Genomic DNA, 18,725 nt, shown 5'->3' on the forward strand with positions numbered 1-18,725 from the left:
CCCCTTTGTTGCTCCCAGCTTTCACCTCCAGATTTACTTAAGAGCTATATTCATCCATTCTCAGTTTGATCTACTTTGAATTCTGATTGATACCTGCTCCAAGATCCATTTGTTGCAGCTCTGAGTCTATCAGGTCCTGCTCCTTCCAGATTCCCAGCCAATCAGGCTCTAGCCAGTCTTATGAGTAAGCCATATCAATTGGGTTCTAAACATTTCTTTGTAACCCAGTTTGCAACGTGAAGCCATGTTCTCCCAGACTAGGTACTGTCTGTAATGACCCATACAGTGTGGGTACCAGCCCAGCAGAGTGGAGGTCTGACCAATGGGAATGGACCCTGGCCCTCACTTGAGGCACTACCAGCTAGGTATATGGGTCATATACCCATGGTCATATTTTACCTGAAGAATTCATCCATCTATTCATCTATCCATCCATCCATGCATCCATCCATCAGTTCATTCAACACTTGCATGAGTCATTTCAAGGCTCCAGCACGGAATCTGCTGTGACAATACCCTGGACGTCTTTCCATTTATCATTATTGTTTACCACAGGCTGAAAAATGACAAATCCTTGGCCACCAAGGAGGATAACCCAGAGAAACAGGCAGGAAGGGCTGGCCCCTCTCTTTATTTCTTTACATCTTCACATTGCTAGGGTTGGAGAACTTGATATTAACTAGCCCTTTCCTTTCAAATGTGAAATCATTTGTATAACAGTGGGGTCACATATATATAACCAAATTTTCAGGGATCTAAAAGTATACCCTTTGTATTCAAGGGCAGATATTCCAGAACAAGGAGGGGAATTTCAGCCAGCATATTTGATGCTGCCTGAGCCTGTCTACCTGACACCTTGAAGATATAACAAAATGCATAGAGTGGATTCTTTCAAGGGGAAAGTGGACAAGGACCAAAGAACAGTAAAACAAGGACCATTCCAGTGGATTTCCATGTCCTTCAGATGAACTGGGATAAATTCTGAGTCTAGTCCCAAATTTCTGAGTCATGACTGTAAACCGGATATGAGGATGGAAGCTTCCAACTCAGTCAAAGTAACTTAGTGTGAGAAGAGCAAAACTGAATCACTTCAACTATCTTCCTTTTCAGAATATTTGTTGATTGGAGTGGAGGAGAGAGAGTATGTCTGCCATATTAGGAGGGGGCAGAAAGTAACATTAAAGATGCTGTGGAAGCCAGCCTCCCAGATGGACCCACCTCCCGTTATTCACACCCTTGTGTAGTCCCCTCCCACATTGTATTAGAGTTGATCTGTGTGACCAATAGAACACAGAAGTGATGGTATGTGACTTCTGCGGCTAGGTCATAAAAGACATGTGGCTTCCACTTCTCTCTTAGATCATTCACTCTGGGGGAGCAGCCCTGTGGAGAGGGCTGAGGTGAGGAACTGAGCCCTCCTGCCAACAGCCATATGAGTGAGTCATCTTGGAAGCAGATCCTCCTGCCCCAGTCAAACCTTTAGGTAATCATAGCCCCAAACAGCTTCAAGAGAGACCCTGAGTGTAAACTACTCAGCTAATTGGCTCCCTGACCCACAGAAACTGTGCAATAATTCATTTTTATGGTTTCAAGCTGCTAAGGTCTGGGATAATTAGTTAACGCAGCCATAGGTAACTATTATACCCCTTAATGTCAGTCAGTGTATGTCAGCAGCTCAGTTTATTCTCACGACAATCCTGTGAAACAGAAATGATTTTCTCCATCTCAGAGGTGTGAAAATAGGTTCAGAGAGGTCAAGTAATTTCCTAGGGTCATACAACTGCCTTCAGGTCCCTCTGAACCATGCTGCCGCACGCAGTCATGCCTCTCTGAGACTTTCTCCTCCTCGTCCCACTGACCTACAGAGACGAACCAGGCTGTTCTTTTTTTTCTTTTTTTAAAAATTAATTTATTAATTTATTTATTTTTGGCCGTGTTGGGTCTTCGTTTCTGTGCGAGGGCTTTCTCTAGTTGCAGCGAGTGGGGGCCACTCTTCATCGCGGTGCGCGGGCCTCTCACTATCGCGGCCTCTCTTGTTGCGGAGCACAGGCTCCAGACGCGCAGGCTCACAGGCTCAGTAGTTGTGGCTCACGGGCCCAGCTGCTCCACGTCATGTGGGATCTCCCCAGACCAGGGCTCGAACCCATGTCCCCTGCATTGGCAGGCAGATTCTCAACCACTGTGCCACCAGGGAAGCCCCGCAGGCTGTTCTGATACTGGCCTCAGGTTTAATGGTGAGATTATATGATCATAGGATGGGGAGTAGATGAGGGTTTGAAAACTACCACTGCCTGCAAAAATCGTATTCTTACATACCTTGTGAAGCAGTTTCAAGAACTTGGCAGAGATGAGGGGAAGCAAATGGCATTCTAAAATAATGGCAAATAAATGAAAGAACTAAAAATTGGACAATGTTTCTAGTTAAAGTCAGAAAGTTGATGACAAGTAACAAGACCTCCATTGGGACAAAGGATTGTTGGTGTCATTTGTGGAGCTATGACACAGACATGCCATGGAGAAACAGTTGAAGCCCTGAAAGCTTGAACACCTCTGGCTGGAGGATTTTATCAGTCACCTTGGGAGCCCAGGTGTGGTCTACCTGTGTCCTTGAGTCTATCTCAGAGGGAGGAAGACAGCCTGGAGTGATTCTTCTGCCTATTCTGGAGTGGACTCGACTTAGGTTCTGTTGGACATCACTAGCAATAGACCTTTTCTTCCCCAGTTCCCCGCACAGTGGGAAGTAAAAGGGCATAGTTTCCTCTGAGCTCATTTTTTGGGCCAATAAATCAGATTGATTCAGAGCTTTCTGATGGAGTTTAGAGATCTGCTTATTAAGGACTTAATGCTAATAACAGAAGACAAGTGGATTAATAAGGGTTTGAATACCTAAGCCCTAAACCAGTGCTTCTCAAACTTTAATGCAAATAAATCACCTGGGACATCTATTAAAACACAGATTTGGATTCAGCAGGGCTGGGGCCTGAGGTCCTGTTTCTAACCAGCTCCCAGGTGATGCTGGCGCTCCTGGGCCACGGTCGGCATTTCAGCAGGAAGGGCGGAAAGCACTTGTTCTCAAACTTGCTTGCTTATGAGAATCACCTGGGATGGTTAAAAAACTGATGATGCCAGGGCCCCACCCCCGAACGTCTGCTTTAATTGGTCTCAGGTGCATCCTGAGCATCAGGATTCTAGTGTGTGGCAGAGTTTCAGGACACTGGTCTAACGAGCCTGCTCCCAGTTGCTTGCTGGTTCCCTCCTGATCCCTTTCCTGGGAGAAGCAGCTGCAGTGCAGGGTAACGGGGAACTTGGGGCAGGTACCTGGACCCATCCTGCTTCGTTCTCTGTGGCTCGCCTTCCCATCCAGGGATAGGGGCAATGACTCTGCTCCCTCAGGGGGTCAACAGAAGGATGGAGCACATTCATGTATTCACGGAGACCTCAGTGTAGTGTCTGGCACTATGCGTTATTACTTCGTGATTACTCTCAACTGCTAAAGACTTAAGATTACTTAAGTTTTAACAGATGGTTATCCATTGTGGGCCAGAAGTGGGGACGTGCCTTTGTTTGGCAAGAACTTGGAAGGAAGAGAAGTGGGTCTGAGTGGGTGGAATTCAAGACCTACTCCCACAAACTGGGTAACTGAAAGCAGAATTAGGACACTGAAGATCAACTTCTACTCCCACAAGATCATTCAGGCAACATTTCTGGACTGCCCACTCTGTACAGGACATGGTGCTAAGCCTTGGGGAGAATTGCCTAAATTAGAAAGCAAGGATATTTAGCTTTCTAGACCTTCTGGTTAAAAACGACAAGCTAGGGAATTCCCTGGTGGTCCAGTGGTTAGGACTCCACGCTTTCACTGCTGTGGGCCTGGGTTTGATCCCCAGTTGGGGAACTAAGGTCCCATAAGTCGCGTGGCACAGCCAAAAAAAACAAAAAAAGACAAGCTAGGCACGTGGTCTAGTAGCTTCCTGATTGCCTACAGGACTCACCCATTTACTCAACCAATATTTAAAGGCGCTTGCTGTGATCTATCCACAAGAAGGCATGTTCCTTCCCCCCAGGATGCTTATAGTCTCGGAGAGGATACAGAAACCAGATAGAAAATTATACGACTCCCAGGGTGCTTTGGGAACCCAGAAGAGGAGTCCCTCCCCACCAGCAGACCAGGCTGAAGAAGAAGGTCTCGGAAAGCACGTGGAGGAGGTGACATGGGCTGATCAATTTCAGGTCCCCATAGCCTTGCATCCAAAGTCCTTCGGGATCTTTTTCCCACTGACTCTCTCAGCTGTTATCTCCTGGCAAGTCAAGCTCACTTCCACGTACCTATCCACGCTCTCCTGTCTGACTTTGCTCAAGATTGCAGGGTACATGGGAGCAAGGAACGAATTTGTCTTCCTCACCACAGTGTCCCCAGAGACCAGCAGAGACCCTGGCATTTAACTGTGCTCAGTGCTTAAATGCATAAATGTGCTTTCTGCCGGCTCAGAGCCTGTGCATCTTTGAAGATCCAGGTCAGGCCAGGCTTGGCCTTTGTCTAGCCGTCTCGACAGCAGGTAGTGACTGCCACCTACAGGATGGTCCTATATCCTACCTGAGCTCTTCCAGGCTTGGAAGCCTGGTCAGCAGCCCTAGTCAACCAGCCACGAGGTCTGGAATCATTGGTGCTGCCTGCCTCAGACACGGTATACCTGCTTCTGCCTTAGTTTCCCTTTGTGAGTAGACCCTCTTCTCTGAATACCAGCCTACTGGTCCGAGACTTTCAACCAGCTCTTCTCAAACCCTTCCCTTTGGGGACTGGATCATGTTCCTTTTATCCTCAGCTGTGATTCTTGCCCTCTTGTGAATGGGCTAATGGCACAGAACCGGAACTGATCCAAGCCTGACTCTGTGACCAGTGCCCTGAACCCCAGTGACCTTCTCCACCAGTGCCTGCTGCAACCAAGGCCAAGTTAGCTGGAGCCTTTTAGACACGGTGCACTGGACTGCTCAGCTGCTACCATTTCCCCAGCCCTGTCCTATCTTCTTCCTCCATCCCTCCAGTCTGTTTGCTAACCCTTACCTGGAATTCCTTGCATGCAAGTTGGCCCTAGGTTAGGTAGCTTTTTCCAAATGCAGTCTTCCTCCCTGCTTCGCCCTCTCAGGATGTAATCTCAGTCTCTCTCGCTGAAGTCCCAAACCACTGTGCCTGTCTCACTTGGACACCTTTTTACCTTGCACCACAGTTGTTTGTGTACCTATGTCATCATTTCTACTAGGCAGTAAGCCAGGCACATGTCTTTTTCTTTTGTATGGATATGTCAACTAGACCCTCAATCACTGCTTGCTGAAGAGATGAAGTCATAAGACAACACCAAGCACAAATCAAATGAGATGTAATAGTCTCCCCGACCCTTGGGCCTCATTCCATTCAGCCTGTATATCACCCCCCTACATGAACCATTATAAAACACAACCATTCTCATGCCAAAAGAAACTGTAGCTCCCCATTGGCTATTGCATAAAATCCACATGCCTCATCCTGAATCAAGCTTGCCCCAGCCCCTTTGCTACATGTGGCCTCAATCCGACTTGCCCAGCCTCCTGACACTTCAACCCCTCACCCCAGCTATACTTTCTTCAGGACCCATTTGTCCCTCTTTTCTGTGTTAATATCGAAATTTCTTCATCCTGGCACTTTTTTTTTTTCCCTTCGCCTGTTCCCATCTTGCCACCTAGTTTAGTTATTGGCCTGGCTGAAACTCAGCGCTAAGATTTTTAGGATGAAAAAAGCCATCATTCAAATGTTGTGAGCAGATTTTGTCTGGCAAGAGAAGAGTCTTCACAAGTCCTTCAGGGAAAGATTCTTTTCCCCTTGTTTTGGGAAACCACGCAGTTGGACACATGAAAATAAGAATCCACCCAAGTTTCTTGGGGGAGAACCGTGAGGGAACCATGAAGCTGAAGGTAGATGTTTTCAGTCTGAGAAGCCGAGCGGTCTGTTTGGTACATCACGTAGATGTGATGTCTATAGCTGAGTAGGAGTTGGGTAAGGAGGTGGAGAATGTTTCTTGGCTTGCAACAAATTTAACTGATGCTATATCTGAACTTTGGTTTGTTCCTGCAGGATGTGAGATTTCTTTATTGAGAGTTGCTTGCTAATAATAACAACAAACAGTTGCTACACACTTACCATGTGCCAGAACAGAGAGAAACCCTTGCAAGGATTAACTCCTATCATAACAACTTTAGGATTTTTCAGATGAGGAAAAGAAGGCTCAGAAAAGTTAAAGATCATGCCTTACAATTAGAGGCAGAACCAAGATGTCAACACCAGGAGTCTGACTCCACAGCCTATGCTCCTAACCTCTACTCTCAAGAGTCTCTGATTTTTAAAAATCTCATCCTTTAGCAGCCGCATAGCACACAGGGAGATCAGGTTGGTGCTTTGTGTCCACCTAGAGGGGTGGGATAGGGAGGGTGGGAGGGAGACGCAAGAGGGAAGGGATATGGGGATATATGTATACGTATAGCTGATTCACTTTGTTGTACAGCAGAAACTAACACAACATTGTAAAGCAATTATACTCCAATAAAGATGTTAAAAAAAATCTCATCCTTTAAAAATTTCTTTTTAAAAAGATAATTAGTATAGTATTTAGTATATGTTTATTACTTGGAAATGCAAACTCAAAAACGTTTTACTGGTAGGGATACCCAATCACATTTTGCCACTTTTTCATATGTCATCTTGCATTATTTTGCTTATTGTTTCATATTCACAGGTATTTCTTCCAAGGAATCTGAAGTATCCTTGAAGGTAGGGATTGTGTCTTAAACTTCCACTTTATCTCCCACAGTAGGGCCAAATGTATCCTCCCTAACTACGCATTGAATTGAATTAAACTGGTACTCCAGCGACCTTCTCCCTCTGGAGCAAAGCAAAGCAAGTAAAAATATTGTAGAAATATATAGAAATAAAAAATATATAGAAATACAGTAGATTTCTAGAGCTTCTGGGGAAGGCTGAAGCTGCTTCCAAGCTCTGCAAATAGAACACAGGAACTTAAAAATAATCCTTCTGTACAAACATGAAAAATGTTACTGCAGACTCCCAGAGGTGTATAATGGATCTGAACTTTAAAACAGCAAGATGAAGTAGCGCTTAATTTAGGGAACTCAAGTTGCAAACTGCAGCGATCAGCCCACTCACAGGTGATTATAGTCCATGCTTTGGTTCCCTCTGTCGGTAGAAAGGAAGAGGTTTTGTTTTTGTTTTTTTTTCCTGCAGGAATTCTTGGTTCAGGTTGTGTGATGGCTGCTGTTCATGGCATGCACTGCCTGAGAAAATTCAGCTCTTAGATTTAGGAAACGGGAAGAGAAAACCTACTGAATCTTTCTCCTTAGATGGAAACTAAATACACATTTTTATTCCTTTATACATACTACCACTGCTGCCTCTAAAGCCAGACTCGTTACAAACCACTTATTAATTGTCAGAGAACACACACAGCGTTTGTTCTGCCATGGCTTTCCCAGGCTTCTAATTGTAAGGTGTAAAAAGTACACCTTGATTGCTCACAGAGTTGGTCACACAAGCCTGGTTTTCCCACACTGTCTGCTAACCCCATATCTTGGTAATGTTTTCCATGACATAGACAAGGCGTTTTGATCTCAACTAGTGAAAGGAATCAAATATCTAAAAATTCTTTGTTTGATTTATTAAGTGGAATTAAGGACACACGCATCTTTCCTTAGCATGTGATTTCTTTCTCAATTCCCCCTTCCCAGAACTTTTATATATGAGTCTGAATTGTTACTTAATCATATCAATGACTCATCATTTGAGATTTGGCTCCAATGCCCTCAGGAGAATTCCTTTGTATGGTATTCCAAAGAAGCATTAAGCATCACTCGTCCCCTCTTCAGCCATGTGCAATTCCAAGGACCAGTGAAGACTCTGAGATGCCACTAGTGCCTGGCACATTTCAGAGTTCAAAAAAGATTTGTTTAAACAAATACAATTTGAAGTCATTTTCTATTTTAAGGGTTAATTTTGTATATGTCAGAATTCCTCCTTCCTGCATGTGAGGATATTTGTTCTATTTCATTAATCTAAAGGGGGCATAACAATGTTTTACATAAAATGCTTACTGTCTAGGAACTTTATGTATGATGGTAGAATGAAAGAGACATGCCTGGCATCAATCAGGGCTCTGCCACTAACTGTTTGGAGAGGCAACGAACGTGGGCCCTTAGCATCCTTGCACATTCTTGCTGAGTGTGCTAAGAATGTAAGATCCTGCTCATTTGGGCCATTCTTCAGGGTTGTGTTTGCAGCGAGCAACCTTGAGGGATGAGGGAATGTCCCTCTGTGGGACAAAGAGCAGGCTTGCTTACTCCTTGCTATAAACTGGTAGGTCCCCCAAGCTCAGCATTCCTCTTCTATAATGCCACCCATTTTGTGTGCAAGCATCCATCTGGGCCCACCTGCTTCGTTCCTGTGAGAACTGGGGTTCAGAGAACCGACACGATCATGTTGACACTCTGGCTAATGCTTTTGCTGTGATAGTCTTTCATCTCTGACCCAGGAGTCTTGTGTGTTCTGTCAACATCCATGAAACTGTGACGAGCTGACACGTTAGCCTGCAAGTAGGGTAAAATAGCAGATTCCTCAAAGTTCTTGACACACACCAGGGAGGTGTCCCTACACAAGTTATTCAACCTCTTTTAGCTGCAGTTTCCCTTCCTTATAAAGAGGACGATAGTATCTGGCTCATAGCATTGTTGTGGGGTGAAGTTAAATAAGAATGTACAGATCCCGACTCCACTAGACCCTTCCTGGGAGCTCCCTTCCCTCTTTAGAACACGGACAGAGACTGCTTTGCTTTGATGCCTGATGTAGCTGGGCAGCGTGGAATGGAGTGGACCACAGGGCACAGCAGCAGCTCCGCAATTTCTACGTAGGCGGGGCTCAGAAAACCGCAAGCCGATTGGAGCGGGGACCAACGGTTTTGTATGCAGAGGCGTTTGCAAGGCAGCCACGCGATTTTTACTTAGATCGTCTCTTTCAAGTGGCTTCGGGGTCTTACTGATGCGAATTACAGGGGCACTGAAAAATCCCCCCTCAGACTGACACTCTGATTCGTGGCGACCGCGCCCTTTCGAGCAGCGGGGAGCGCGTCGGGACTCCGGCTGCGCCACCTCCTTCGGCTGCCTCCGGAAAACCACGCGGCCACGCTCGGGCGCGCGCCCCCCGACCGCACGCGCCCGCTCACGCATGCTCCCGGCGCTCCCACGCGCGCAGGCCCTCCACCGGCACCGCCCACGCAGCCTCGTGCTCCCGCCGCACGGGCTCCGGTGCTGCGCGGCGCCCGCGGAGGCAGTTGCCGGCGCTGGGATGAGCTCTCGGAGGATGCCGCAGCGCGGGGCGCGTCGCCCCCCTCAGTCCACCAGAGCCCGGATACCTCAGAAATTCGGCTCTGGGTCTGTGGGGAGCGAAATGCAACCCAAACACCGTTTTACCGAACCCCGCGCAAATAAACACGCACAAGCACTCACACAGACGTCGCCGCGACCCGCGCTTGCCGCGGCGGATCCCGGCCGCGGGCGGCCAGGAAAGAGCCCGGGACCCGGGAGGGGCCGCTGCCCACGCCTCAAAGTCCGAGGGGTCGCTGCTCGGGATCAGCCGCTAAAAGGTGCGACGTAAGTGCCCGGCGTTACCGGCCCGGCTTAACGGCGCAACGGCGAGCCTGGGGCCTCCATCGCCGGGGCGGGGCCAGGCCGGGCGGAACCGGCCGCGGGAGAGCGGGTAGGCGGGGGCGATCGGGCAGGAAGGGAGCTGGGGAGGAAGAGTGCGGGCGTGATTTGTCCTGCGCGGCCAGGTACGGCGGTGCCCAGGGCGGCCCGGAGACCGGGCTGCGGCTGTCCTCAGACGCACCAGCCGGCACCCGGCGGACTCGCACCCGCCCTTCGCTTGCAAGACTCGCCGGTTTCGTTAAGAGGCGGTCTCCGGGTGAGGACGAGCTCTTGTGGCCGGTGTCTGTCAGTGCCCTGGCCTCTGCGATACAGACCGAAAGCTAAGGGGGTGGTGGGAAGGGCGCGGGGCCGTCGCCTCTGGCTTAACAGAGCAGATGCGCAGGGAGTCCAACAGGTGGCTCCGTGGCGCAATGGATAGCGCATTGGACTTCTAGAGGCTGAAGGCATTCAAAGGTTCCGGGTTCGAGTCCCGGCGGAGTCGCAGTTTTTCCCCCCAGTACATAATTTATTTTCTACACCTGTCATTTCTCTCATTTTCCTAAAGGGTTGAACTGGCCTCGCATCCTCTGCCCACTGCCTTCGGCTTCTGCAGCTCTTTCACCTCTAGCCGCTCGCACCTCCAGTCTCTCCTTCCCCCTGCTTCCCTGGCTCAGTGGCTCTGGGCCTGGGCCCTGCCGACTCCGGAGCCGGATCCGGGAACTGGGAAGAGCGGCCTGGGCGGCGGCGAAGTGAAGCCTCGCGGTTTCGGCCTGAGCAGAGCGCGGGGGAGGCCCGGGTCTAGGGTGTTCCGGGAGACCTGCCCCCAGGCCCCGGGGGTACGCCCCCTCGCCAGGAGCGCGAGCTTGGGTGCCAGGGAGGGGTGAGCAAAGGACGAGGAAACGCGCCCACACAGTGAGCTGCCCCTCCAGCCCACAAGGCTTCCGAATTGTCATGTACTTGAATCCCCAGTGGGATCCTGTCAGAAATGCAGATTTCTGGGCGTCACTCTCATTCAGTCGATCAAGGTGGGGCCCAGGAATCTGACCTTCGAATAAGAACGCCCTCTCCCCTCCTCCACGATTCCGGTGGAAAGAGACCCGAGGTCCACTCTGCTTGTCAGCTGCTCTAGGCAGGGATGACTATCTTGTACTACTTCTCCTGACAGTTCATAGCTTTACACGAGATTAGGGTTCCACCTCGCTAAAGGCGAATGAATGAATGAAATTTTAAAAACTCATTGTAACAAACAATTCATGCAAAAAATACAAAATCCAAAATTGTCAAAAAAGGTACAGGGAAAAGTAAACATCCTTGTTCTTCCTATATCCCAGCCTTTCAATTCTCTCTATAAGCCATCAGTGAAAATGGTTTCTTGGAAGTATTTTCAGATTTATTTTATGCACATGTCAGCATTTCTATATCTATTCTCTTTCTTTATGTTTGTTGATGTTACTGATATAGGTGATATAGCATTACGATTGGTAGTATATTATGCTTGCTAGTTCACTTATTAATACAATAGAGCTGCCTTGTTCCATTGCACATAAGTATCATAATGATTTAATAGTCCCCAATAGTTGGTCATTTAAGTGCCCAGTATTTTCCTGTTACAAACAATGTTTCAGTGAACATCCTTATTCTTACATTATTGTACACAAGTGCAAAGGTATCTGTAGGATAGATTCCCAGGAAGTTGAATTGCTGTGTCAAAGGTTTATTTGTGCATTCTTTGATAGATACTGCCAAATTGCTCTCATAGAGATTGTATCCATTTTTCTCTCACTAACTGATAAAAGTGGCATTTCAAATTAATGTAGAAGAGGAAGAATGTTCATTATCAGTGGTTCTGGGACAAAATTCCCACTTCACTCCTTTTACAAAAGTATATTCCGGATGAAGAAAATACAGGTATAAAAATAAAACCAGGAAAAGCACTAAAATAAAACATGATGAAGTTATTTAATAATCTGAGTGCAATATAACCCCAAACCTAGAAGAATTTAAAAAATTGATAAATACAAATATATGAATTTCTCTAAGACAAAAAATAAGATACCATAAACAAAATCAAAAGACAAACTGGGAAAGAATAATTACAATACATATCACAAAAAAAGGGCTGGTTTCCTTAAAATGTAAAGAACTCCTACAAACCAATAAGAAAACGACCAACGATGCAATAGAAAAATGACCAAACTCAAGAACAGATAAATTACAAAAAAGAAATACAAATTATTCTATGTATAAAAAGATGCTCACCTTCACTCATAACAAGACATGGATTGAAACTACAACTAGAAACCATCTTTCAGCTGTTTCATAACATGTAGGGTATGTTGTTGGTAAGACTGACATTTAATTTTCTGCTGTAAATGCAGCATTGTTTAAAATGGCCTCCGGAATTCCCTGGCAATCCAGTGGTTGGGACTCCATGCCTAGGGCCTGGATTTGATCCCTGGTCAGGGAACTAAGATCCCACAAGATCCCTGCACGGTGGGGCAAAAAAACAATTTTTTTTAATAGAATGGCCTCAAGCTGGAAATAACCTACACGTCCATCAATAATGAACTGTTTGAAGAAAGTATGGTAGAACCTTGTAATTGAATTGAATACAATGCAGACCTTTAAAAAATGAGGAAGATCCATATATACTGCTATGGAAAAATAACCAAGATTATATGAAAAAAATTGATGCGTAAATGAGTATACTTAATATTATTCTTTTTGTGTTAAGTAATGCCAATAATAATAGTAGTAATAATGTATATTAGCATGACTGTGTGTGCAGAGAAAATTTCTGGAAAGATATATGAACGGTTAACAGTGCTGGGGCAGGAGGGACAGTGGTATGAAGGGTGGGGATCTTTTTACTGATTGCCTGTTTGTAATGTTTGAGTCTTTTTTATAATAAGCCTATCTTATCCTTGTAATAAGTTAATTTTAAAAAGATAGAGCAAAACTAATTCCTAAGCTAATGAGGAAGGAACAAAAAGCATTTGGTGCCTGTTCTTAAGTTCACTTTCCAGTAGTCAGCCCTGATACTGCTTATCCATTAAAGATTTTCTGAATTTGATTTAACAAACATTTATTATCTCCTTATGTTCTGCTCCATGCTGGATCTCGGCCATAAATACACCCTTTAGGAGCTCCTCCTACTAAGCATAGAGAAATATGTAAACAAGATATCTCTTTACAAGGCGATTCCAGCAGGGACCATGTCCTGAAGGTCTTGTACACCATGTTAAGGAGTGTGGACTTTGCCCTAAAGGCAATAGGAAACCATAACCTAGCTTTTTTCTTTTTTAATTTTTAATTTTTCTTATTGAAGTATAGTGTGAGTTACCATGTTTCAGGTGTCCAGCAAAGTGATTCAGTTATACATATACGTATACATGTACATTCTTTTTCAGATTCTTTTCCAATATAGGTTATTACAAGATACTGAGTATAGTTCCCTGTGCTATACAACAGGTCCTTATTGTTTATCTATTTCATATGTAGTAGTCTCTGTCGATTAATCCCAAATTTCCCTCCCCCCCTTCCCCCTTTGGTAACCATAAGTTTGTTTTCTTTAGTTGTGAGTCTATTTCTGTTTTGTAAATAAGTTCATTTGTATCATTTTTTAAGATTCCACATATAAGTGATATCATATGATATTTGTCTTTCTCTGACTTACTTCACTTAGTATGATAATCTCTAGGTCCATCCATATTGCTGCAAATGACTTTATTTTATGGCTGAGTAATATTCCATTATATATATATGGAATATATAATATTAATATAATATATAATATTCCCTGGTGGTCCAGTGGATAAGGCTCCACGCTCCCAATGCAGGGGGCCTGGGTTCAATCCCTGGTCAGGGAACTAGATCCTGCATGCATGCTGCAACTAAGAAGTCCGCATGCCACAACTAAAAGATCCCGCATGCCACAATGAAGATCCCGCGTGCCACAGCTAAGACCTGGCGCAGCCAAAATAAATTAAAAAATAAATATTTTTAAAAAATTCTATACATACACACACACACCCCCCACATCTTCTTTACCCATTCTTCTGTTGGTGGACATTTAGATTGTGTCCATGTCTTGGCTATTGTAAATAATGCTGCTATGAACATTGGGGTGCATGTATCTTTTTGAGTTAGAGTTTTCTCCAAACATATGCCCAGGAATGGGATTGCTGGATCATATGGTAACTCTATTTTTAGTTTTTTAAAGAACCTCCATACTGTTCTCCATAGTGGCTGCACCAATTTACATTCCCGCTAACAGTGTAGGAGGGTTCCTTTTTCTCCACACCCTCTCCAGCATTTATTACTTGTAGACTTTTTAATGATGGCCATAATGACTGGTGTGAGGTGATACCTCATTGTAGTTTTGATATGCATTTCACTAATAGTTAGTGATGTTGAGCATCTTTTCATGTGACTGTTGGCCCTCTGTGTGTCCTCTTTGGAGAAATGTCTGTTTAGGTCTTCTGCCCATTTTTTGATTGGTTGTTTTTTAGATATTAAGCTGTAGGAGCTGTTTGTATATTCTGGAAATTAATCCCTTGTTGGTAGCATCGTTTGCAAATATTTTCTCCCAGTCCGTAAGTTGTCTTTTTGTTGTATGGTTTCCTTTGCTGTGCAAAAGCTTTTAAGTTTAATTTTGCCTCATTTGTTTATTTTTGTTTTTATTTCCATTACTCTAGGAAACAGGTCCAAAAAAATATTGGTGCGATTTATGTCAAAGAGTGTCCTGCCTATGTTTTCCTCTAGGAGTTTTATAGTATCCAGTCTTACATTTAGGTCTTTAATCCATTTTGAGTTTATTTTTTATATGGTGTTAAAGAATGCTCTAATTTCATTCTTATACATGTAGCTGTCCCCTTTTCCCAGCACCATTTATTGAAGAGACTGTCTTTTCTTCATTGATTATTCTTGACTGCTTTGTCATAGATTAATTTTGACCATAAGTGTGTAGGTTTATTTCTGGGCTTTCTATCCTGTTCTGTTGATCTAGGTGTCTGTTTCTGTGCCAGTATCATACTGTTTTGAGGACTGTAGCTTTGTAGTATAGTCTGAAGTCAGGGAGCATGATTCCTCCAGCTCTGTTCTTTCTCGGGATTATTTTGGCTATTATTATTTTCGGGGTCTTTTGTGTTTCCTACAAATTAAAAAATTTTGTGTTCCAGATCTGTGAAAAATACCATTGGTAGTTTGGGATTGTGTTGAGTCTGTAGATTGCCTTGGGTAGTATGGTCATTTTAACAGTATTGATTCTTCCAATCCAAGAACATGGTATATCTTTCCAGCTGTTTGTGTGGTCTTCAATTTCTTTCATCAGTGTCTTACAGTTTTCAGAGTGCAGGTCTTTTGACTCCTTAGATAGGTTTATTCCTAGGTATCTTATTCTTCTTTTTTTTTTTAAATTTATTTTTATGGCTGTGTCGGGTCTTAGTTGCGGCACGCAGGATCTTTGTCGAGGCACGCGGGATCTTTTGTTGCAGCATGTGGGCTCTTCATTGCAGCGCGTGAACTTCTCTCTAGTTGTGGTGTGCGGGTTTTCTCTTCTCTAGTTGTGGCACATGGGCTCCAGAGTGCATGGGCTCTGTAGTTTGTGGTACACGGGCTCTCTAGTTGAAGCACACGAGCTCAGTAGTTGTGGCACGTGGGCATAGTTGCCCCACAGCATGTGGGATCTTAGTTCCCCGACCACGGATTGAACCCGCATCCCCTGCATTGGAAGGCAGATTCTTTACCACTGGACCACCAGGGAAGTCCCTCATTCTTTTTGATGTGATGGTAAATGGGATTGTTTCCTTAATTTCTCATTCTGATACTTCATTGTTAGTGTATAGAAATGCAGCCGGTTTCTGTATATTAATTGTGTATCCTGCAACTTTACTGAATTCATTGATGAGCTCTAGTCATTTTCTGGTGGCACCTTTAGGATTTTCTATGTATAGTATCATGTCATCTGCAAACAGTGACAATTTTACTTCTTCCTTTCCAATTTGGATTCCTTTTATTTCCTTTTTTTCTCTGATTGCTTGTCTAGGACTTCCAAAACTATGTTGAATAAAAGTGGCGAGAGTGGGCATCCTTGTCTTGTTACTGATCTTAGAGGGAATGCTTTCAGCTTTTTATCATTGAGTATGATGTTAGCTGTGGGTTTGGATGTGTGTTCTGTATCAGCCCTCTGTCCACATTGTGGATTCCAGGCTGGAATAGCACAAGACGGGAAGCTCTACAACCAGTTCAGGGCAGTTAAGGTCATCTAGGTAAGAAAATTATGAGGGCTGGAACTAGGGAGGTGGCTGGGGAGTGGGATAAGTATACACATTGGAGAGAGATTAAAGGAGGCCAAATTGATGGGACTTGATGAATTAAGGGATATATAGAGGAGAGAAAGGGAACAGTCAGAAAAGACTCCCATTTCTAATTAGGGCAGATGAGTGGATGCTGAAACAGTCACAAAGGAGACAGAAGGAGAGAGAAGTGGGTTTGGGGGAAAACTAAGTTCGTATTTCTATGTGTTGAGCCTGAGGTCTCTGTGGAACATCCTGGAGAAGATGTACAGTTGGCGGTTGATATTCAATGCCGAGGACATGGCAAGCTCTCAATAAATATTTATTGAATGAAAGAACTAAAGGAAAGTAAGTATGTAGGGAGAGAGGGAAGGAAAAGAAGAGAAGGTCTGCAGCTGAGGAGACTGTTCTAGGCTTGAGATTTAAAATTTATTCACCTACAGATGGCACTTAAAGCTCTGGACACAGGTGAGATCGTGCAAGGAGAGTATAGATCGAGTAAGGAGAGATGAAGGTTGAAGACAGAAACCCAGAGCACAGACAGTTGAAGGATAGGTAAAGAATGAGTTCTTCAAAGAGAACAAAAAGGGTAGCCAGAGAGGTAGGAAGAAAACCAGGAGAAGAAAGCATTATCTCCAAGAACTGATGGAGCAAGTTTCCCCTTGAGGAGAACGGAGTCAAGAGGAAAAGGAAGACGTCTCACATTTTTCTAAACACCTGCTTTATGCCGGCAACTTTATTTAACCCTTGCCATTTAATTATCTCTCCAATTCTAAGAAGTATGAATTATCCCTATTTCATGGATGAGAAAGTTAGAGTGTGAAGATGTTATGGGCGTAAGGTGAAAGGATTAGCCTCAGCGTGATGGAAAAGTGCCTGCTCTTCTGAGGCAAGTAGGAAGAGGGCAGAGGAAAAAGCATGAAGGTGGAGAAGGGAAAATCATAGGTGTTCATGTTTGAGGACCATTTCCTTTGTGCCCTCTTTCACTGCTCTACCTCACACACCCAGGATTCCAGGAAGGTAGTCACAAAGTGGGAGCTGCCCCAAAGGTGGAGACATTCCCATCTTGTGCCACCTGTACCCAGTACAGACTCTAAAGACTAGTGGCTAGGGGTGGTTTCATTCCAACTTCCTCTTGGGCTTTGTACATCCATCAGCATTTTAAAAATATTTTACAACTTCATCCACCTTCTATTCTATTCTATATATATATATATTTTTTTTTTTTTTTGAGTCCTGGCTTTGTGCAAGGAACCATATTGGAAAGAAATACAAAATTGAGTAAGAGTGCATTTTCTTACAGCGTTCGTCCTAGTGAGGGACAGGGGACCATGGATCGGTGATTCCATTAATTAGGGTTGGTTTTGCTACGAGTGACAGGAAACTCAAAATAACAGTGGATTTGGCAAGATAGAGGCTTCTTTTTTTTTTAAATAAATTTATTTATTTTCAGCTGCATTGGCTCTTTGTTGCTGCGTGCGGGCTTTCTCTAGTTGCAGCGAGCGGGGGCTACTCTTCGTTGCGGTGCGCGGGCTTCTCATTGCAGTGGCTTCTCATTGCAGGGCACAGGCTCTAGGCGCGCGGGCTTCAGTAGTTGTGGCACATGGGCTTAGTTGCTCTGCGGCATGTGGGATCTTCCTGGACCAGGGCTCGAATCCGTGTACCATGCATTGGCAGGTGGATTCCTAACCACTGCGCCACCAGGGAAGTCCAAGATAGAGGTTTCTTTCTCATGTGAAAGTCCAGGGAATGGCAGCTGCTTGATCATGAGACCCAGGCTCCTTATTCTTCCATCTTCAAAATGCAGGTTCCACCTCATGGTCCAAGATGATTGCTCCTGCCCCTGCCATCAGGTCGGCATACTAGTTAGTGGGGAGAAGATAAAGGGACAGAGCCCCATTCCAAGCTCATCCTTCTTTGAAGGACACCTCCCAGAAGATGCACATACCACATTCACTCACATCCCATGGAAAGGTGGGAATCTTAGCTTTTTTTTTTCCCCCAAGGTGGACACAGTCCCAGCTAAAAACCATGTGTTCTGTAACTGTAAAAGAAAGGGGGGAAAATCCATCAGTTTCTGCTGTTGATGCTGAAATAGGTATGCAGATAGCTATAGTGCAAGGCTAAAATGAAAGTGTGACAGAGTTATACGTACTAGCTCTGTGACATGAGGCAGGTTACTTAACCTTTCTGTGCCTCGGTTTCTTCATTCATAAAGTGATGAGGTTAATAGTAGTACCTACCTCCTAGGTTTACCTAAAGGTTACCTAAATTGTTACATATGTATATAATATGTTTCATATGCACATACATATATAATGGTTACATAAAGTAAGTTGTATTTGTAAGTCCTTAGAACAGTGCCTGGCACTTAAGTAAGTGCTATATAGCATTTATTAAAAACAAAGTAAAAATAAGCACAAATGGAAATTTCAAGAATGTACATATCGGTGGGGAAAAATCTGAAAAAATATTTTATGAGGAAATGTAGAGTATCAGCTCAGTGTTGCCTGGGATGGTCTCATTCCTTCCCTGGGCACTGCCAGCACCTGGCACATTGCCTTGCACAGAGTAGATGCTCAAACTACTGGCTTCAGAATGGGCTTGAAAGGTCAGTAGTATTTTGTTAGGTGAGTTGGAGGCAAGGAAAATATTTTAGGTGGTGTTACCCATATGAACAAAGGTAAAAGGTGAGAAAACTCACTGTATCCA

The 18,725-nt window shown here is 44.6% G+C and overlaps 1 long non-coding RNA gene and 1 other non-coding gene across 2 annotated transcripts; one reads left to right on the forward strand and one right to left on the reverse strand.

The window, feature by feature from the left end:
* Window positions 1-6,311: 6,311 nt before the first annotated feature.
* Window positions 6,312-9,743, reverse strand: LOC130708333 (uncharacterized). Its single transcript, XR_009008558.1, has 3 exons — window positions 9,541-9,743; window positions 8,470-8,625; window positions 6,312-7,320 (listed from the first exon to the last, which is right to left on the reverse strand). It is a non-coding gene; the product is annotated as an uncharacterized LOC130708333 (long non-coding RNA).
* A 391-nt stretch (window positions 9,744-10,134) lies between these two features.
* TRNAR-UCU (transfer RNA arginine (anticodon UCU)) lies at window positions 10,135-10,219 on the forward strand. Its single transcript is given in 2 exon segments — window positions 10,135-10,171; window positions 10,184-10,219. It is a non-coding gene; the product is annotated as a tRNA-Arg (tRNA).
* Window positions 10,220-18,725: the final 8,506 nt, after the last annotated feature.

Source organism: Balaenoptera acutorostrata, chromosome 1, assembly GCF_949987535.1.
Source record: "Balaenoptera acutorostrata chromosome 1, mBalAcu1.1, whole genome shotgun sequence".
Lineage (NCBI taxonomy): Eukaryota > Metazoa > Chordata > Mammalia > Artiodactyla > Balaenopteridae > Balaenoptera > Balaenoptera acutorostrata.